General features: G+C 50.0%; 1 pseudogene; it reads left to right on the top strand.

Annotated features, from left to right (window-relative positions):
* The window catches only part of LOC139826100 (dynein axonemal heavy chain 9-like), a 97,039-nt pseudogene that overhangs the window by 8,317 nt on the left and 66,626 nt on the right, over positions 1–22,096 (top strand).

Genomic DNA, 22,096 nt, shown 5'->3' with positions numbered 1-22,096 from the left:
GACAGCTCTATCAAAGCAAGTGCCTTTAGGGCCACTGCCATGCTCAGATAAAATGATCCTGCTAGAAGAACAAGAAGAAAGAAAGAACAGCAAATGCATAACTCCAGAAGAAAAACGTGAAATCGTGTTGTCTAGGCTTGAAGCCACCTATACAACTGTATCATAAGAAAATGCAAAACCTCCTCCATTTCAGTCCTGCAGCTCAGCACTAGTTTTTCCTCTTCCCTCCCTTTGTCCTGCTCCCTTTGCTTTCTCCCTTTGTTCCACATCCTTCTGCACAAAACCACCGTGACTCAGCCTAAGTAGATCTGCCGCTTATTCTTTTGTACTGCCAGCAGATTGTGGAAGTAGAGTATAAAACCCATCCTTATGGAGAGATCTTTGCATTTTAGGCTTAGTCTAAGTGTCTCAAGTAGCTGGGGTTTTTGTTTGGGCCTAATCCATCAGGTCTGATGGCTTCCCTGCTCGTCTCCAGATGTATGTGGTAGAAAATATAAAGTGAGGAAACGTCCTTTGCCGTATTTTGCCTTGCCTTATTTCCTTCTCATCCTGTTCTCTGTGCCAGCCTCTCTCACTAAGCCCTCGTCTGGCTGCATGTCTCTTCTTTCCTCTCTCCTTTTCTCAAACTCTCCTGCTTCCTGGCTTTTGTCTTTCCATTCCTCCATTTCAGTCCTGCAGCCTGGCACTAGATTTTCCTCTTCCCTCCCTTTGGCTTGCTCCCTTCGCTTTCTCCCTTTGTTCCATATCCTTCTTTCCGACTTGTCTCTTGGAGACTTTTGGCCACGCTGGACCCAAGTCTGGGGATGTTTTGGAAACTTTTCCGAGGCCTCGCTGCTGACAGGGGGGACAGCAGGCAGTGACAGGCCCGGGGCTGACAGGCTCCCCCTCCCCTAGGGGGCGCTCGGCTGCCACACCCAGCTGACATAGAACCTTTGTCACAATGCCCGCTACCGTGGGGAGGATGCGGGCACTCTGCGGGTGACAGGGACACAGCAGGACTTGGTGTCAGCTCAGCAAGTTCTCAGTTCCCCAAAGAAGCTGAATGAGGTGTGTTTAATACAGTAAGGTGCTACGTATTCATAATGACCCCAGGAACGCCTCTACATATTCATAACCTTTCCCGCTTCTTCTTAAAATGAGTCCCAGGTGATCATTTCCGTAGTCTCCTCCTTGACCCCTCCCTGTTGCACCTGCGCAGTGCCATCTGGTGGTCTTGAGGAGGGTCTTTGGATGAAGGCTCCTTCGGCCTCGTCACAGTGACCTCTTTACCTTTGGCTCATTATGTTGAGTGGACTGGAACCCAAGCTGCCAAGTCGATTGAAATCAGACTGGTTCCCCCCTTTTGCTGTAAATCTTCGTTATCTCGTCTTCTCAAGTTTACATCTAGGTGCTGTAAAACCTCTTACCTTGGCATTCGACGAGGTTCTGTTTCTTCTTAACATCATGGGTTAGTTAGTTAGTTAGTTCCCTCTGTCAGTTCCCCCCTTTTCGGGAAGGTTAGTAAATTCTTGTACTAATGTGATGATTCCCTATTTAACCTTTTCTCGGACCACAAGTAAGAAGGCTGCTTCGACAGGAGAAGACTTATCTTTCTCCCTCAAAGAACAAACAAATTCTCATGTTGAACAAAACATTCGTGTTGCTCTTCTGGGGCAGCTGATGACCGGGTGGCTGGTGCCCCGGCAGCAATGGCATCTGTTGGGCTGCAGCGGGAGCTCGCGCTCTTTGGCGTGGTGACCCCGCTCACTGCAGTTCCTAGCGCTTTCCTTTTGGGTTTCTTCTTCCCAGTGCGATGGCCAGGTCCAGTTTGGTGTTATCTTTTAAAATCATTAGTTTATACCCCGTTCCTTTTGCTGCCATTTCAGGATCTATAGGCGTGCCTGAGGTTTGCATGGCTTGGACTACTGAATGTATTAACCGAACAAAGCGCGGGGTCATACGTGGCACAAACAGTAAACCCAGAAATGCACATACTATCATGAAGCCTATTTTCTTCCACCAGGCTCCCCCAAATAAGTTACCCCACCAATGGCTAGTAAGTATAGAATTCCACTTCTGTACTGGTACATGTGCAACGCGTTTTATCTCCTCTGCTATTTTCATTATGGCTTCCCCATCGTTATCTCTTTCCAAACAACACTCCGAAGTATTCAGTTTCCCACAGACGCCCCCCTCTCTTCAGCTGAAAGCCAATCTCACGCTCCCTGATTTTGGTACACTGCAGCTCTGGTCTGAGACAATTGTCTCGCTATGAGATTCGGTGCCTCAGCCGTCTGGTTGCTTATTATTTCAACCACTGCTTGCAACCGAATAATTTGGTTTAGCATATATATAGGGGTACGGGATCCCCAGTTTCCATCTTGGGCCCATGTGGCTGGATCATAGTATTCAGATATTCTTTGTGCAGGCCATTCACCATCTTTCCAAGTTTGCATTCCTCCTATGGGGCATTTATTAAACTCCTCTCTGTTTCAAGTTTTGTCTTGCACTCCCCCTCCATCTGAATAGCCCCTCCTACCAGCTTGTGTAAAACAGATGCTCTGTTCTCCCCTAGGGCAGGAGGCAGAGCCTACAGCGAGTCCACCTTTCTCTAGGTTAGTTGCTACCCATCATTCCTGCCCTTGGATTTCACACTTCTCCAATTTTGTTCTATCATAACATCCAGAATTAATACGAGTGTGATAATGTAGAACATACTGGGTTAGTCTTCCTATTCTCACACGCTCGTAGCACTTGGTACAGGGATTGGCCAGGCTAAGTTGGGAAGAATAAGTCACCGCTCCTGGCAAGAGGATCAGGTCCAGGTTTCCACGCTCTCTGGCCGAGCAGGTTGCAGCCGCAGCCGAGTTCGTCGTCTTCTCGGCAGCGAGGGCCGTGTCCCCGCCTTTCCTGTTTTTGTCGTTAGCGTGGCGATTATCGTTTCCCAACTCTTGGCCTTCACTTCCTAGGAACAACAGGAGCAACACGGAATTTGATTTCTCTGTCTGCACTCTATTCTTTTCATCACTGGTGGGCTCTAAATTCCCATTCACCCCTTCAGTAAATACCTCCCACCATTCTCCGCTATTCTTTTTCTATTCTTCCAGTGGCAACTGGAATCCTCAACCGAGCTCTGGTTTCCTGATCTTCTATTCTTAGACATTTCTTACACAATCCTGTTGGTAAGTTCCCTTTGTGGATATGCTTATACCACAGTCCATTTACAACCCCGAGTCAACTTCAATTTCAGTTTGCCCGGTTCTTGAGATACTTTCAAGGTTCTTTCTTCCGTCAGGGGTCCTTTAGCTTGAGAGACGTGTGTCCATCTTTTCTCTGCCCTCCCAACAGCTGGTTCTGTAGTTAACAAAACAAGAAAAGGTCCCTCCCATCATGGGGTTGAAGTTTCTTCTATCCAGGTTTTCATTAGTGTTGCCCCCATATCTACCAGAAATTCTACTTGTTTGTTCTTTTGGGTTTCTTCTTCCCAATGCGGGAAGCACCACCCAGGCTGGTCCCCCAGAAGGACCAAAAGGTGACTGTGAAAAACAGAGTTTTCCAGGTTGCGCCCGGGTTACCCTCCGTGGTGTTTCGCAGGCTTTCTTCACTCTAGAATGGCGAATCCAGGCATTCTGTTCTCTGATATTGGTAGCAGTCAGGGGGTCTTGAAATGGACCTTCCTATTATGGTTTCAAAGTTTTCTGCAAAAGACTTCACATACTCGTCAGTAAAATGTGGCCCTCAATCAGAGGATCTAACAGCTGGGCCTCCAAGCCTTGGTATTATTTTATCAGTGTTGTAGTCACCTCCTAAGCTTTTGCTGTCCTGGTAGGGAACGCTTCTGGCCAACCTGAAAAAACATCAGTTAATACCAACAAATATCGGTACCCCCCTTTTCCTGGGAGTTCTGAACAATCAGTTTGCCATTGTGGTCCAGGCCCATTCCCTTTCCCCATTTGACCCATTTCTAGCTTGGGCATATTTTTGGGATTAGTCTGGAGGCAAAGATCACACCGCTGTCACCTCTTCCACAGTGACAGACAAATCTCTAGCTCCTGTCTCCCTAATCAAATGTTTGCGTAGTGGTTCTAGTCCCCAAGGCCCCTTCTTCTGCTCTTCCCTTCCTAAAGGCCAAACCAGGTGGGAGAAAGCCCCGCTGTGTTTGCTTTTTCAGGAGAAAAATAAGTGCTAAAAAGGCACTTTGGGGGTGCCCAGGTGGATCCAGTGGTATCCAGACCCCCCCCAGAGGGAGCATCCCCCAGCACCCCCAAGTCCTTCGCAGGGCTGCTCTCAGGCCCTCCATCCCCAGCTTGTGTTGATACCCGTGGTTGCCCGGGGCAGCTGCGTCTCCCAGGCGAGCTGGGTCCCGCCCCGGCCCGCCCCCGGCTCCTCGCAGTGTCCCTTCCCCCGGGCAACGCGGCTCTTCCCCGCCAACACCCGCCGGTGCCGGCCGGATGGAGCAGGCGGTGGAGCCGGTGCCCGGCGCCGAGCGGCTGTGCCGGTGCGCGGCGCGGGGGCTGGGGGTGCCGGCGGAGCGCTGGGAGCGCTGGGCAGGCGGGGAGGCGGCGGGGCCGCTGCTGCGGAGCTTCCTGGCGGGGCCGGCGGGGCCGGCGCTGCTGCTCTGGCGGGGCCCGGCCGGGGAGCTGGAGCTGGGGCCGCCCCCGCCGCCCCCCGCCGCCCGCCGCAAGGGGCTGTTCTTCCTGCGGGCCCCCGGCGCCGGCCCCGGGGAGCTGCTCTGCGGGGACCTGCCCGCCGATGCCCTGCGGCACTTTGCCGCCCTCGTGGAGGAGGTGAGGATGAGGGGCCACGGGGGCAGGCTCAACATGAGGAGAAATTTGTTTGCTGGGAGGTGCCAGAGCCTGGCCCAGGCTGCCCAGGGCGGGTGTGGAGTCTCCTTCTCTGAGACATTGAAACCCGCCTGGACCCACCTGTGTGATCTGCTCTGGGACCCTGCGTGAGCAGGGCTTGGACTGGGGGATCTGCAGAGGTCCCTTCAACCTAACCAGGCTGGGATCCTGTGAGGCCTGGGCAGCCCCGGAGGTGCAGAGGGAGCCCTGGCACCCATGAGTACCGGGTGCCCCTCGCACATGGCAGCGGGGAAGGTGTCCCCTCCTACAGACAGGCTCCTTGGCCTCCCTCCCTTCTCTGCTGATGCACTTGTACCCTTAACTCTGCCCTTTGCAGTACCATGGACGGCTTTAGAACTCATATAAACCACCTGAATGCTGATCCACATCAGCTCTGTCTATCAGTGGGGTCCTTGTGGGACTGATGTACCCACAGGTGCTGGAGGGGACATCTGCAGGTCACCTACTCCAAACCCCTGCTCAAGCAGGGCCATCCAGAGCCAGTTGCCCAGGGCCATGTCCAGGTAGCTCTTCATTATCTCTAAGGATGGAGACTTCACAACCTCTTTGAGCAACCTGGGCCAGTGCTCGATTACTCTCCTAGTGAAAAAGTGTTTTGTGATGTTCAGGAGCCTCCTGTAGCTCAGTGTCGGGTTATCTCAGGTGGGCTGATGTTTTCTTAAAGAGATCGTCAAGAGGTTCGAGTGCTTTTGCTTTGCTGTGTTATTAGCCTGAACTAGACAATGTTGTTTCGGTTTATTCCTGATGGCTCCTCACCTGGAGAAGTCTCAGGAATGAGGCTGTAATGGGAAAGCAGAGGAGCTGCTGGATTTGAGAAGCTCTGATCATGATGTTTGGTATATTAAGATGGTGACTGATAGATTGGATTCCCAAGAGCAGGCTGCCAGACTGGTTATCCTGGTTTTGTGAGAAAACACATGATTTATACGGGGAGCTTTTGTTTTGATGAGCCCCGTGGTCTTGCGAAGTCTGCACAAACAGTGGTTTTGCATCACGGCTGGCCAATAGCATTGCAAGCACCGTCTGCTATGGGTAGATGGTGGGGTAGGAACACTTTGGCAGATCCTGTTAAATCCCGTTTTCTGAATGCCTTTGGGAGCCGGGATTGTGCGTCCCAGCTGCGTGTTTGCAGGCTTTGCTCTCCCCTGTGCAGACATGCAGTATTTCTGCAGGGAGCAGATTGTGCCTGGTTTTCATCCTATTTTCCTCTCAAGCTTCACTTGAAGGCAAAAGCAGCGGTGGTGCTGGGTCAGGCAGATGGGGTGGGTCTGCGTGAGGGTGAAAAAGGTCTTGAATTTCCTGGGGTTGGGGTCGTGTGTTCCTCTGCCCACACTTTGTCTTTATTCAGTGAGGGGTCACAGCTGGTGACCTTGTCCACTTGTTGCTTCACTCCTGCGGTGCCGAAGGGAACACACCTGCTCTGTGGGCTGGGGCTTCATCCTGAGTCCAGTTATCATTTTAACAGTCAGAAAGAAAATGAACGGCTATCATTTGCCTGGTTACAACATCACTGGCATTAGCAGTCCACATGCTTTAAGTAATAGAGACACATCTTGCTAATAATGCAGCTAAAACTGCTGAAGGTGAACTCGTCAGCACCTGCCCGTGTGTTCCCTGGGGTTGTGCTCCCCCTTCCCACGGCTCCCTGGGCACGAAGGTGGCTGGTCGGGTCTTCTTCGGGTCTACAGAGCCAGCCACAGTTCCAAAGAGTCTTCAGCATCCTGGGACAGCACCATGGAGGTGCTGAGCTGCTTTATTCCGTTTCAATTTTATGTCCATTTGCAGCTATTTTTATGCCTTTAGTCACCTCCCCCCCCTCCCCTACCCCCACCCTGAGTCCAGTAACACAAAGGGCTGTTGTTTGTCACTAGGGACAACCTGGCTTTGTTAGGCTGTTGCCACAGGCTGGTCCCAGTGCAGAGCCAGCCAGGATAGGTGACAGACACGGTGTTGCTGTCACAGCTCAAACAAGCCAAAAGCAGCTCAAATCTGGGCAAACCCCGACCAGCCCCACAACCCCATGCTGCCGGGTCAGTAAAAGTGCTGATAAAGGCAAAGCTCCTGTTTGGTGGGCTGCAGCTGGGACCTGGGGGCCCCTCACCACCAGTGTATCCCAGGGGGTACCAGCAGACCTTCCCTTGCAGCACACTGAGCTCAGCCCAGCCCTGGCAGGCTCAAAGGGCAGCCTGACGGCTGTGCCCATGGGCAGGGACATGGGGACCAAGCACCGGGGACAGTTGTGAGGGCAAGGGACAGCAGCCCATGGGGCCATCTCCAGTTGCGGGCTTGAAAGGCTGGGAGAGCCTGGGGATGGGGCTGCTCACTTTGCCTACTGGCTTCCACCCTCCTTGGCTGCTTGGATTTGGGGAAAAGGGTGTTCTGCTGTATAAAGTGGGCCTGTAGAGATGCCCATTCATCATCAGCTGCCTCTATTTCACATGGGAACTGCTTGAGACAGCAATGAATATGGGTCTCCAGGCTTGGCCAAGCACAGACCTCAGAGCCTGGTGGCCTGTCCGTCTCCTGCTGCACTTTTTTCTCCATTGGTCTTCCGTGACTCCCGCTGTAGGTGATCGTGCCCATCCTAACGAACAAGAAGAACCATCAGGGCTGGCCACAAGTGGTGTCACAAGACATCGTGCGTCATGTCCACAACCTCAAAAGTACCATTTTCACAGTTGTTGGCCAAGTAGACGGCAAGACCTTGCTGCCTCTCCCAGCTGGCTCAGAGGGAATTGAGGACATTGATCTGGAAAATGAGAAATCGTGAGTACCACCCCAAAATAACAGGTTCTGGAAGGTCCAGAGAAGCAGATGCGTTTGTACATCAAGTTGTCATCGTGTCTGGGCTGCGTGCGTGCCCCTGTGGAACCCCAGGAGATGTGTGGGTGCAGTGGAATGAATCACTCCTCAGACAGGACGTGGTGCGGGTGGGATTTTGTGAGAAGTTACTGCTTCCAAGGCAGTGGGGTGACCTGTCCTCAGCTTCCCAGCCCACTTGGTGGCGTTTCTTGCTGAATTAAGTGAGTTAATGACTGCAGGGATGTAGAATATTTTGAGGGAGAATGGTATGGGGAGAGAGAATCTTGCTGGATGTGTGAGTCTCCAGGTCAGATCCTGAACCTGAATGGATCTGATGTGACAATGACTGGCTGTGCAGAGAGGTGGCGACTGGCTCTTCATTTCCACCATTCACTTTATGAACAGTGTTGTTGCCCACCCTGCTGCAGACATTCAGCCGTTTTCTCCAGAGTGTAATTCCTATATTAAACCAGTGACAAAATCTTATGGGGTTTGATTGTTTTGTGGTTTTGAAATGTGAAACCCTGTAAAATCCAGCTGCCCACACGGCCATTGGAAGTAGATCCAACTGAGCAATGCACATCAACAAAGTTAATCACGTACTCTGTTTACTACAGCATGGAACGGATAGATAAATCTCTGGTGTATGCCATGGAGTCGGCCATCATAGACTGGAGCCACCAGATCCAGGAGGCACTGAAGAAAGAGTCTTCAGAGCCTCTCCTGCAAGGCAGCAATCCGAACCCGAAGGTGGAGCTGGAGTTCTGGAAGAACAGGTACCCAGAGCAGCCTGGCCAGTGCATGGTGCCCTGTGGTGCTGGTTTTGTGTAGAGGGAGAGTGCTGGTGGTGGAGCTGCTAATTCCATGAGTTGAGAAGAACAGGCCACTTGGGGTTCATGTAGGCTTCAACTAAGGAAAATTGCTCCCGCACAGAAAATCATCATGATCTGCAAAGTGCCTGGGAGGTCACTGGGCAGCTGGCTGTGTTTTAACTTAGCCCCACCACAGGGGCTACACCTCAAGGGACTTTTTTCAGAAATGCCCTTTACAGGATCCCAGGCTGGTTGGGCTGAAGGGACCTCTGCAGATCCCCCAGTCCAAGCCCTGCTCACGCAGGGTCACAGAGCAGATCACACAGGTGGGTCCACGCGGGTTCGAATGTCTCAGAGAAGGAGACTCCACACCCGCTCTGGGCACTCTTTCGTCACTGTTCACTAGGAGCCATCCACAGGAGGAATTGCTGATGGACGCCTGCTGGGGGCTGTCTGGAAATGGTGCATCTCAGCTGGCTGCTGTTCATCTGTCAGGGCCAGAGGGGCTTTAGATGCTCAGGAGCCTGGGAGTGGTATTTCCTCCTGCCCTTTGAAAACCTTTGTGCTGCACTGGTTCAGGCTGACTCGGGGCAAAGCCCTGCTGGCTGGAGAGCTGTTGCTAATGCCTGCAGAAACACGATGGCTTTTTTTCAGCGATGTTCTGTCAGTAGCAGAGCTGCTGTCATGCTGAACTCAGCACTTTCTGTCCTGTAGGGTTTGTCTGTGCCTCATGCAGCTTTCTCCCATTTCCACAGTCCATGTGTAGCTGGAGGAAGCCCTGAATCAGGCCCAGGGGAAACAGATGATGTTGGGGGACAGCTGATGGCCCAGTGTAGGTGGGTAACATGGCCACCAGCATCCTGGTGTGCATCAAGAACAGTGTGGCCAGCAGGCCCAGGGCAATGACTGTCCCACTGTACTCAGCGCTGGGGAAGCCAAACCTCAAATCAGTTTTGGGCCCCTCAGGCCAAGAAAGACCTTGAGGTAGTGGAGTGAGTTGAGAGAAGGGAATAGAGCTGGTGAGGGGCTGGAGCACAAGTGTGATGGGAGTGGCTGAGGGACCTGGGGGGTTCAGCTGGAGAACAGGAGCTGAGGGGAGACCTTCTGATCTCTGAACTGCCTGAAAGGAGCTTGGAGCCAGGGGGGTCGGGCTCTGCTCCCCAGGAACAAGCGCCAGGATGAGAGGAAACGGCCTCAAGTTGCGCCAGGGGAGGCTGAGGTTGGATATTAGGAAACATTTCTTCCCAGAAGGGGTTGTGAAGCATTGGAACAGGCTGCCCAGGGCAGTGCTGGAGTCACCATTCCTGGAGGGGTTGAACAGTCACAGAGATGACATTCTCAGGGACACGGGGCAGTGCCAGGGGTTAGGTTATGGTTGGACTCGATGATCTTGAGGGTCTCTTCCAACCAACTGATTCTGTGATTCTGTGTCTCGGTTGCTGTAGGTGTGATGACCTGGAATGCATTTACAACCAGCTGACAACGAGGAAGGTCAGGAACATGATGGAGCTGCTGGAGAGAGTTGAGAGCAGCTACATCCCAGCCTTCAAAACCATGCTAATGGATGTTGAGGCAGGTGAGATGCTGGGGCAACTTTACCACAGTGCTGGCTTCTGGCCTTTCTTCATGGCCTGGTGTGACTGATTTCAAGCCAAATCTTTCTAGTTTGTGAATTGAGACTGGGCTGCTTGTGCTTGAGTCTAGGCTTTTGTTTCCAGGCTGGGACAAGCTCCATCGCTGGTCTGTTGAGCCAGACTCTTGCCAAAGTTCAGGGTGAATGGGTTTGGGAATTTATTCTGCTGTAATAAAGTGTTTGCATTACTCTAACAGGACTCACCTCAACTTCCACCAGCTCCTCTGGTGTTATTATGCAGGAACGGGAGTTCAGACTAAGAGGACAGATCTTGTACCTAAGACTGCTTTGTTAGAGCGCTGCTTCTCAGGCTTTGGCCACTGCAGCCCGAATTTCCTTGCTTTGCTTTGCTTAGGGGAGTTGAGCGCAGCCCAAGGAAATGTTGCAAATCCCTGTCTGTAGTGAAAAACAGTGTAGTCCTGCTGGTCTGTCCCTGCAGACCAACACAGCTGGACATCCATGTCCAACCCAGCTGCTCTCTGGCACAATGAAACCATCTAGACTGTGTTAGCTGTGCACGTGCTGGCAGAAAACACTGTTCTTCACCACTTCACGTGCAAACATTGAATCTCTTAAGGATCTGTGTCACACTCTGCATTGTGCAGTTTAAATGGGCTGGAGAAACACCCCTTATATAAGGAGCCAAGGGTTCATTGTTAAACTAATTAATACTTTAAGGGTTTAATCAAAATACAACAAATATTTGGTTTTAATCCGGCTACAGCGATACTAACCCTAATTGGATAATTTGGACTATAATTGTTAATTTCCATTACAGCGCAGTTCAGATTTGTGTGCACCTGCTTTTAAGTCTCTGCCCCTTTCCCTGGCATTGTACTGGTGTGGCTGCTGTTGGTGGATTTGCTGGGAGGGTGATGCTGATAGTGGGAGTCTCTTCTTCCTTGGTCTTGGGCCTTAGGGGTTATTTTTGCATGCATTCAAGCACTTCTGTCACTTCTTGTTGGTCCACAGGTTTAATTGCACAACGATCTGGTTTTATTAATGCTTGCGCTCTGGGGTAATTCTTCAGGGTAAAACCACAGAGCTGTACAGAGCTAAGCTAAAGCTTTCGACGAGTCAGACATCAGTTGCTTTACTGTTGACAGGTTTTCTATTACAGTCAGGACTAGTGGGGCCGTCGTCATCTGCCCACTGGACAAGGAGTTGCTTGAGCCAAAACTGAGCTAAAAAGGGCTCAGGCCAAGGCTGTACAGCCTGTCGTGCTGTACAGCAAGGCCATGGCTCACAGCCATGGCAGCACTGTATTTTTGGTGCTGTTGGGCAAATTCCGTGTGACTTTTTAGCAGTTGTGGACTCAGGCTCTCCACGAAGCCCTGTCCCAGCTCCCTGTCCCCTGCCATCACATCAGCTTATTTCTGTTCTGGTTACTGCCGCAGGTGAGTGATGTTCACGAGTGAGTGACCTGCAGCACACAGGTGGCTGAGGGTGCTCAGTGCTTGTCAGGACAGTTTCTTTTCCCAGGCACTTTTCCATGTGGTGAGGCCAGCACCTAGCTGGGAACCCAGCACACCGCAGCTGGGTGGTTCTTACCGCTTCTCACGTCTCTCAACACAGCTTTGACTGAAGCTCAGGACGTTCACCTGCACCTGACACCCCTCAAGCGCCGCTTGGAAGACGTAGAGAGGGTTGAGTTCAGCGAGGTGAAGCCTTTCCTGCTCCCCCTGCTCCACGTGGTGTGTTTGATCTGGGTCACCTCCAAGCACTACAACATGCCCGTGCGGATAGTGGTGCTGCTCCAGGAGATCTGCAACCTTCTCATTGAGCAGGTCTGTGGCTGTGATGCCTGTGTTTGCAGTCCCCTGTGTCCCCTCTCCCCTTCTTCCTATTGTCCTTCCCTGGAAAAGTGATTCTTTAGGCAACATTTAACTTAATAAACAGGTTCAAATGTGTTCAACACAAGAAGTCCTTGTTTTCCATGATGGCAGAAGTGACCTCTCAGGTGTGATTTTGCTCTTCCAGGCCCTGGTGTACCTGTCTCCAGAAGACCTTCTGAAAGGGGACATGGAGGAGAGCCTGGGCAAGGTGCGAATGGTGCTCGGTATCCTGAACATGTTCAAAGAGGCATTTGAGGAGAGAAGGGAAAAACTGCACATGTATTATGAACCAGGCCAAGAAGTGAGGGAGTGGGACTTCAGCTCCACGATGGTGTTTGCGAGGCTGGACACCTTCCTGAAGAGACTGGAGATGGTGGAGGTGAGACTCTGGTCTTGAAAAACATTGCAGACCGTCAGGAGAACTCTGTAGCCAGGAGATCACTTGCTGGCATCTTTCCTTTCTATAGCTTCACCTGATACCAGGGAATGGGGCCACTCTTTTGCTGTTAGGTCTCCTGTTACAGCGAGTCTAAGACTGTGTTTTACTATGTCCTGCTCAGTGCATATGTAAGCTGGTCAGGTTGATAGGTGTGTTTTTTGCTCTCAGGAGTCCCGTTGGACTCCTTGCTCCTGTTGGGGCAAGAAAAGGAGGATTACTGGAGGTGTGGTTTGCACAGCTGTAAATAAAGCAATGTAATCTCCCAGGTCTCCTGGTGCCATCAGAGACAGATTTAGGTTATGGTTGGACTCAATGATCTTAAGGGTCTCTTCCAACTGAAATGGTTCTATGATTCTATGACACCCTAGAGCTGGGTCCTGCCTGTCTTGGAGAGGCCAGATGGCAGGATCCCCTTGGCTGTGCCACGTGGGCCTGGGGAGGAGCAGGGACACGTTCCTCACCAGGTTGTCCCTTCGCATCCTCATAGTCCATCAAACTGGGGTGCTGTGGCTCAGGGGTGTCCCTGTTTGCCAGATCTGTCACCTGAGGCAGGGACATTGGGGTGTCATCCCTGAGCTCCCAGTGTGGCCAAGGGCTCCTTGAGCCACAGGAGATGTTCTGCAGAGAGCAGGTCTGAGTGTGAATGTGGGAGCTCCCTATGCTCTCCTTACCACATGGCTGTGTCTGGAGACCACAGACATACAGACACCATATGTACCTGTTATACAGACACTGTATATACCTCTTATACAGATACTGTATGTACCTCTTGTACAGACCTTGCATGTACCTGTTATCTCTCACGTGGCTAACCACACACATTCATCTGCTCTCCACACACATCCCAAATGAATTTCTTTGTTGATTGTTGCTGCGTTCTCAGTGTGTAGGGTTGGATGGCCAGTGTACAGGTTGCTGGTGTTTGCAGTTTTACTGCTTTAAATGTGCCATATACTTTTATGTGTTCCTTAATTAACTATGTTGAAAACTGTCATGACTGGTGCCTATTTTAAAAGTATTCATAATGATGGTTTCCAGTAGGGTTTGATGTGAAATAAACCAAATTATGCTGGTCAGTGTAGAGAGGAATATAAATAGACACAGGAATAACTGCAGGTTATCATGAGGACAGTGTTGGTGACAGGTTTACTGGGACCCTGTAAAGGCTCTGGGGCACTGACTGCTGGGATTCCATGGATGCCATGGGCACACTGTGGATATGGGCTGCAGACAAAAGCCAGTGGGGAGGTTTTGAGCTGGGGCACTGTGCGTTTTGACCAGTGTCTGTTTCCTCCTTCCGTGGCTGTCCCACACTCCAGGGACAGTAGAAGCTGCAGTATCTGGAGTCAGAGGGAGAGCCTGCGGAGTGAGCTGTAAAACAATAATTAAAAGCATAGTGCACACCAGCCTGTTAATGAGGAAAACTGCTGCATCTCTCTCCGTCTCAATTTCCCCTCATCACTTCATTTCAAGCAACCTTGCAAGACAAAGCAAGGGACAACTGGTATTTCCACATTATTTTTTTGCCTTACTAGGTATTTGTTCAAGCGGATGTGCTGGTGTGTCGAAGTGAATATGAATGCATATGTGCATTTGTTTTCGAATTTTCATAAAAGCTGCAGTTACACTGGTGCATGGGTAGCCCATGAGCACGTGAAGAGGGAAGGATCCCTTTCCTTCGGTTCGTTGCACTGTTTCATATTACGTGTCTGTGGTAAAACCTGCTGCCCTGCTCGGGTGGCCCCAGGACAAGTGCAAGCAGAGAGTGGCCACCAGTACATTCCTGTGCACATTTCTCCTGGTCCTCTGAGACAATGGATGTTCAACCAGCCCTTACTTGGCCCTACCTAGGGAGACAGATGAGGTGGGATGGCAGCAGAGCTGCCCAGTGCTGCCACCACCACTGGGGGAGCGGGACATTTTCCCAAGAGGTGACACTGCCAGGCTGCAGAGGATGGGAAGGGAAGGGAAGGACCCGTGTGCCACCTCAGCAGAGAGGGCCAGCGGGGCAGGTGCTGCAACACCCACTTGGACACGTGGAGGTTTGACTGCGCAGGAGCTTTGGACAGTTTGGGTACCTGTAAATATTAGAAATCTGTCCTTGGTTAATACCTATAAAATTGGGATTCTTAGCTATGCTGGATGACATATAAGAGTCTCATATCCTGCTTTGGATCTGTCCTTTAAATACCCTTAAAAGCGATTTTACAGTTGTCATGGTATTTCTAGTGGCTGCAGCAGGTCTCACTGGGCAGGGACGTGTTATGAGCAGCCACTGACGCTCAGGACAGGCAGATCAGGCTCCCCCCTTCCCATCCCTGCCACCCAGCCTGAGCACCAGCGCTGTGCTTGGGAAGGTCCCTCAGCAAGTGCAACTCTGTCGTGACAACTGTTGTCATCTTCTTTTGTCAACATCATGACCTGTGTCTCCCTCCGTTGACTTTGAAGGATCTCCTGGCAACTTCCTTGGACTTGATGAAGCTGGAGAAAATTGAATTCAGTGGGATTAAAGGGAAGACCCTGGGCCAGCAGGTCCTGGACATGTATGAGGAATTCCAGGAGGCATACAAGGTGTTTTCAGAGCGAACCTATGACTGTCTTGACCTGACCAACACGGTAGGTGGGACCAGTTTGCGGGAACATCAGGAACATGTGCATGTTTCCAAAGCAGCAGTTTCCTGCTATCTTCTTCCCAGCTCTTTCCTCCTTTCGTTATGATCTGATCTGGTACTGGAGGGAACAGGGAGCCGCTGGCCTTTCCTGCAGAGATTTGGGACTTCTTGCACGTCTATATCTAACATATCTTGCTAGATCAGCACCTTAGATCAGTGCAGCTGGGAAACTGGGATTTCCATGAGTTATGCACAAGCTTTTGCTGTACATGGTGCTTGCTGAGGTATAAGAGCTATACCAACACCCACATCTCTTTGCTTTCCTGCTCTTGGTATTTACCATGTTTCCCCAAAAATAAGACCTACCCCAAAAACAAGCTATAGCATGATTTTTCAGGATGCTTGAAATATGAACCCTATTCAAAAAATTAGCCCTAGTTACAGTTCATAAAAAAGTCAATTTAAATAGGGTCCAGGCAGCTATACATGTAAAAAAGTAAGCATCTTTTGCAGCAAAAATTAATATAAGACGCTGTCTTAGTTTTGGAAAAACAAGGTAGTTTGCCTGATGAGGGCCAACTCAGATCATCTCTGGGATGTGTTCGCTCCTGCCTAGATGAACACATGGCATCTGGGGCTCTCAGAATTCAAGGATGCTCTATTTTATTATCAGTAGTGCTTTAATTAAAGGAATATTCCCAGCCCTCTGGGACCTGCCTGGTGTGGGGATGGGTGGCTCGTGCTTTGCTTCCTGCAGCTCCCAGTACATCTCTGCAGGGGGTGGCACGTCCCCAGTGTTTCTTGCTGGAAAGCTGCTTGCTCCATAGCACCCCTCCTTCAGCAGGGCAGGCACAGAGGAGAGGTGACAGTGGCTCTGCAGGAGGTGGCTTGGGTTTGGTGACCCCATGGCCATTTGTGTGACTCTGAGTCATGTTTGTTCTTTCAGTGCTCTAGTTTTGCACCCTCTGCCACTGCTGGAGCCGTTTTTTTTAGCTAAAACATGGCATCTGGATCTGCTGGAGCTCAGCAGTAGCAATAGTAAAAGCTATTTCCTTGCACTTTGTCCTTTGGAAAAGAGACACATGACCTCATTTTTAGTGGTTTTGTCCAAGCTAGAACAGAAGGACTGTCACGGACTGTCAAGTTCAGTCTTTGATTTGGACTCTTTTACGTGTAGGAAAACAAATATAGATGTTACTCTTGAAGTTCAAAGGATTTATTACAATTGAAGCAAGAAAAGCAGTGCAAGAAGATGATGGAAATTACAGAAACCCAGTACTGTTGAGTTTGAAAAGGACCTCTGGAGATCACCCAGTCCACCTTCCCTGCTCAAAGCAGGCTCAGCTAGAGCAGGACTGTGACTGGTCAGGTGAAATATCTCCAAGATTACCTATGTCCAAGTGTGGAGACTCCACAGCCTCTCTGGGCAACCTGTGCGAGTGTTTTGAAACTGCCTCCCTCACAACCAGCTCACCATGGAACCACAGGCTTGTTTTGACTTGAAAGTAGGTTGGATTTGGGACTCAGCAGGTGCATCCGTGGGTTTTCTGGATGATGGTGTGGTCTTCAGGCCAAGTGGTGGGGGAGAGGGTGTGGAAATAGTCCATCTTGCCTGTAGGCTGAAGATAGTGCCATGTGGGCTGTGGAAAGCCCTCAGGACCAAAGGGTCCCTCCCAGAGAAAGGGCCAACATCTCAGCCATGGGACAGCACAGAAATGTTCTCAAGCTTCGTGAGGACTTTGCCACGTTGCGATGGCTGAAGATTGGCCAGAGGCGTGGCTTAGTTCACGGTGAATAAGAGAGGGCATCTCTGGATCGAGGAGTTACAGGTACCTTCCTAGTGCCATCTTGCAGCCTCACAGCTTGTGTTTTGCCTTTGTGCAGGACTTTGAGCAGGATGCCTTTGGTTTCCAGCAGAAAGTAGAAGACATGGACCGTCGGCTGGGCACCATTTTCATCCAGGCTTTTGATGACGCCTCCAACTTGGACCACGCCTTCAAGGTTTGTTTATCGCTCCCTTGCTCTTCCCTAAAAGGGAAATCAGGGCACCCGGCTCGGTGAGAATCACGCTGAGGAGACCAGGCAGTGCTGGAGCCACAGGCACATGGGGCTGGTGTTTGCTGGTGGGACAGTGGGACTTGTAGCTTTTGGGCTGCTCTTGGTTTGGGATGCTCAGGCTGGTGGGTCCCTCACAAAGCTTTTGGATGCCAGGAGATATATTTGTGTCTCTCTCTGCAAGTTGGGGGAAATCATGCTTTTTCTAGGATTTCCTGGTGAGAATTGATATTGTTAGTATCAATTTGTTAATATTATTAATACATGGATCTGTTTCAGTTTTGGAAACAGGTTTTCTAGAAACAAAGCTGGTTTATTTATCAATTAATCTATCTTGCAGAAATAATAAATGGTATTTTTTTTTAAAAATCAATATAAGCATTTGTAGAAAAGCCTTTAGCAAGTGACAGTGTTTATCTTTGTAAGTTTTTTGAAAAAAATAGAAAATCTTGAAGCATTTGAAGAACAACAGTTGGAATGTGGTCCAACCCCAGAGAAAGTCGGAGAGGCCCCGTAACAAAGGGAGCAAATTTCCTTTTTCCAAAGTGCCCATCGGTGCGGACAGTATTGAAGCCTCTGGGCTGGGGAGGAAGGTCCCAGCTGATCTCTCTGCAGGAGTCGGGGTTGTAAATTTTTCCCCTCTTCTTTTCCTGCGTGTTCACCCCAACAGCTGCTGGACATGTTCGGGAGCCTTTTGGAGCGACCGGTAGTCGCTGCAGGTGCTGCTGGCAAATACTCCGTCCTCATCAGCATGTTCAGCAGGGCCCTGGACCACGCCAGGCTGATCTACTCCCGGCACATCCAGGCAGAGCTGAAGCTCGGTAGGTAGAACGTGCTGAGTAACATGGGTTTTACAGGGAGTTTGATTGAGATTAATTTGGGGGGGAAATGATTTATTTTTCTAAGGAACCCAAAACTTTACAAATTGCAGATGTTTTCAGCCTCTGTAGCTCCTAGTGGCAATGGAAATGCCTGGGAAAGCTCTGTTCTTAGTATTAAAGCAAATAATTGGTTAGGAGTAAAAATACCCTTTTTCAAATGTGTATGCATGATATGTGACTGGGAATGGAGACACATGCTGAGCTTTTCTCCCAGCGAGGCTGTGACAGGAGGTTTCTCTCCACATTTGTGTGCTGCCTCCAACACCCCATGGGACCTGCAAACCCACTCATGTGCTCCTCAGAATGAATTTATTTTGTTTCCCTTACAATGCTTAAAATGCAAAGCATGCGAGTGGGACTTTGTAACCAAGGGTTTAATCAGCCTTTTCCAAGTTTATTATTCCCCGTGACTGTTGGCACAGGGGGGAATGGGTGGATTTCTATCAGATTATGAGGATTCAAGTGTGTCATTTTGAACAATAACCTATTTACTTGCCTCAGAAAGATCATACTGGAACGAGACAAGTCCTGGACTGGAGAGAATCATGGAGAGAATCATTTGCTGTGAATTTGTGGTTATTGTTCTGTGGCTGTTAGATAAGACGGACAGAAGTAACTCCTGGTCAGAAATCCCTATGTCAGTGTTTGTGAGGGGCGGGGAATGTGTCCCAGGCAAGGGACACCTCACATCAGCTCAGGTTTGGACATAGTCTGGGCTTCTCGTTCGATCTCAGCTCCTTATTCAAGATCCAGAGGCACTCGCCTTGGTCACAGACCTACATCAGTGTGGCAGATGTTGGATTTAAGGAGGGAAGCTGGGAAATCAGAGCAGTTTTCTGCAAATGAGGTTCTGTTGTTGCATCTTTGGGGTTACAAGTGCAGTGTTCAGTCAAATGCTGTTCCAATGTGCCCTCCCCAGGATCCCCCCTGTGCACAAGAACATGCCGCCGGTGGCTGGAGCGCTGCGCTGGGCGCAGGAGCTGCGAGCGCGAATCCAGGTGCCGTTTGATCACTTCAGGCACATCCCACATCTGTGCGTGTCTGTTCCAGCTGAGTTGCTTTATGACCACCTTGCTATCTTCTCTGTAATCAATCTGATTTTCTTTCTGTGGTGAACATTATCCCATGGTTATAGCTGAAATAATTCTTAGTCAAAGAGGTGTGAAGTGGTTGCACTGGTGCTTTTCAGCTTCCTTGTGATCATTATTTTTTTTAAGAAACTCATTCACTGGATTTGTTTTGAAGCGATTAAGAGGCACAGTGGGCTATTCAGCTTTCAGACATAGTTCCCGGGTTGCAATTGAAAGAGGTATCAGAACCTTTCCTGCTGCAATCCCACTCAGCATGTTCTCCAGGACCTCCTCAGCTGCAAGTCCTGGTTCTGGCATCATCCAAACTGTGAATAGCAGAGAAGTGCTGGGCTGGACTCAGCTGAGATGGGTCGATGGAGCTGGGTTTGCATGTTGGGGAGCAGACGAGCATTTTGTTGGGCAGAAGAAAACTTCCTCAGTGTTAAACAAAGGAGCCATCTCCCAAGATCAAGGAAAGAAACCAATGCTGGTATATTTATCACCCAAATGCTTGTTATAACGGATGGTGTCAGGGAAGTATGGCCTCATACTCACAGCTGGCACCACATGAGACAACATTTAAGAGCTCTGTAAGCAAGGCGGTGTTGGACTTATGACAACTGCGGATGTTCTAGGGACTGCACCTGGTAGCTCACAGGAATGGCTTCACGTGTGCTGGTCAGGATTCTGTGTAAATGGATCCACTTTTTTAATGTACTTGACCAAAATAACTTGACCGTCACTGTACCATGTTTGTAACCTTCTCTCGCTGTATCTTGCCATTAAGTGTCTTTAAGTGCACAGTTATTCTGCAGCAGCAAAGACATTGGTGCAATGAAACAAACTCTTGGGCTGTTCCCAGCACAGAGCCCAAGTTATCATGTCTGATTTGAACCTAAATGGCAAATTTTTGTCCACCATGAAGGACCCAGATCTGCATTTCACACTGATTTTCTGTCCTCTGTTTAGAGTAGTTAATAACATGCTCTGCAACGGTGGTGACATGATGCTGTTGAAAGGGAAAAAGGATTAAAAAGGAGAAACAAAAGTGGTTTTGCTGGGATTTACTTGGATTTGCTCAGAGGACTTGTTTACTTGCAGCAGGTTTCTCAGCACTTGCCCAGCGGTGACTGCTCAGGCGCTCCTTTTTTCCAGCTTTTGGTTAAGTTAATTCAAGTTTTGTCAATATGTCCTCCAAAATCAACAACCATCTTGAGGAAAACTTGGATATTGTAGATGAAACAGTGGGGAAAAGACAGCATGCTAAGAATTCCTCTGGCCTGCTGTTCCCTGGGCTGTACAGCCCTGGCAGCGTGGCCAGGGCTCTGCCTCCCGCACTCTGGGACACCTTTGCTCTTCGGTTTGAGGGGCATGAATTGGGCACCGCCAAGAGCTTCGTCTGCCGGGAGCCACACTCTGCTTCTTTCTGTGCCTCTTTGACCTCAGAAAGTGGTGGCTGGTGAGCAGAGGTTGCCCTGCTCTGTGCAAACACCGGAGCATTGAGTATGTTACGGAGACCAGTGTTCCTCCAGCAGCTCTGGGCCCTTGTTCTTCCCCCAGGACGTGGTTCTCATTTGCCAGTTGCCATGCAAACACCCGCAAAAGGGCGCACTGGGGCTTGGAGAGCTTTTGTGCAGTGAAATGGTTTTGGGCGATATGGTGGGGTTGGAATGTAAGATCCCCAGCCGGGCTCTGCCTGCAAGGTGGTGGGTGGTTTTGGGAAGGGGTAAATAGAGACTGCAGCCTCACAGGGCTAAATGTAACGCTGAGCTTGTCTGTTGTGCCACCAGCTGCTTGGACTCTGCTGAAGGAAGAAGGGTGATAGAGAAGTATGAAGAAATGATCCAGCTGCTCGACAGGTAAGTGGTGGCTCAGGCATGACTGTAACTATATGGAAAAAAGCCAAACCTTATAGAATCATAGAATTGTTTTGGTTGGAAGAGACCCTCATGTCCATCCATTAACACAACCCTGGCACTGCCCCGTGTCCCTGAGAACCTCGTCTCCACGTCTGTCCACCCCTCCAGGGATGATGACTCCACCACTGCCCTCGCAGCCTGTTCCAATGCCCGACAGCCCTTTGGGGAAGAAATGTTTCCTAATATCCAGTCTGAACCTCCCCTGGTGCAACTTGAGGCCATTTCCTTCTCCTTCTCTAAACCACCTTTCAGCACATTTGCAAGCCCAGGGCCTGAGAATGTCTCTTTCTAAGCCAGAAGGAATTTTGTGATGAGAGAGGAGGAGGAATCCTTTGCTACACACCACAGTCTTTCTGTGATATCTTGAAATGAGAAGTTTGCATGGGAGGGACAGGGGCTGTGCAGCCCAGCAGAAATGTTGGAACGAGATTCTTTTGGATGTGGGAGATGCTGTGGTAGAAAACCTGAGCTGACCAGAAGTCTCAATCCACTTGTGCCCATTCACAGTGTACTTACCGTGGCTGTAATGTGTGTATTCCACAAGTGGGAGTGGGATTCGTTGCACCTCACTTAATATCTTAATGTTTGATGCTAAAACTGAACTGATTGCTCTGAGCTTTTGAATGTTTGTCCCCAAATTTGAATCCTCTGCTAAGAATGGTACTTGGGGGATCTTTGTTTTCCTGACTTGATGCTGTCACTGGTTTTCAGGTGTTTGTCTTTGAAGCCAAGATCTTTATGGAGGTGGTGTGGGTGGGTTTTAAATATTCCTTGATGTTCTTCAGCCCTCAGAAGTGGACTTGGCTTTTATTTGGTTCTATGTCTTGGTGTGCGGGCTTGGCAGCTACGTGGTGGATGTTTTAATTGGTTTGTTTGTTTTTCGGCAGGTATCAGGAGAAGCTCTATGCAGACTGGTCCCAGACAGTCTCTGGAAAATCACAGTACAACCTTACTCAACCGCTTATCCGGCGAGATCCAGAAACCAAACTGATCACAGTTACTTTTGATCCCCAGGTAAGAACTAGCTTTCCTGTCTGCTGGAGGGCACGTCTCCAAGCTGTGCCCCACCGTGCATGGCAAGTCTGGTGGGATCGCTACTAGATCTGTTCTGCTGAGGTCCCTGGAGCATCTGTTATGGGTGACATGAATTAACCATCCCCTTTGTGGGCTCTGTCTCCTGGTAAAATATCAGGA

The sequence above is a fragment of the Patagioenas fasciata genome, chromosome 35 (assembly GCF_037038585.1).
Source record: "Patagioenas fasciata isolate bPatFas1 chromosome 35, bPatFas1.hap1, whole genome shotgun sequence".
Taxonomy (NCBI): Eukaryota; Metazoa; Chordata; class Aves; order Columbiformes; family Columbidae; genus Patagioenas; species Patagioenas fasciata.
This window is presented reverse-complemented; position numbering and strand designations above follow the sequence as displayed.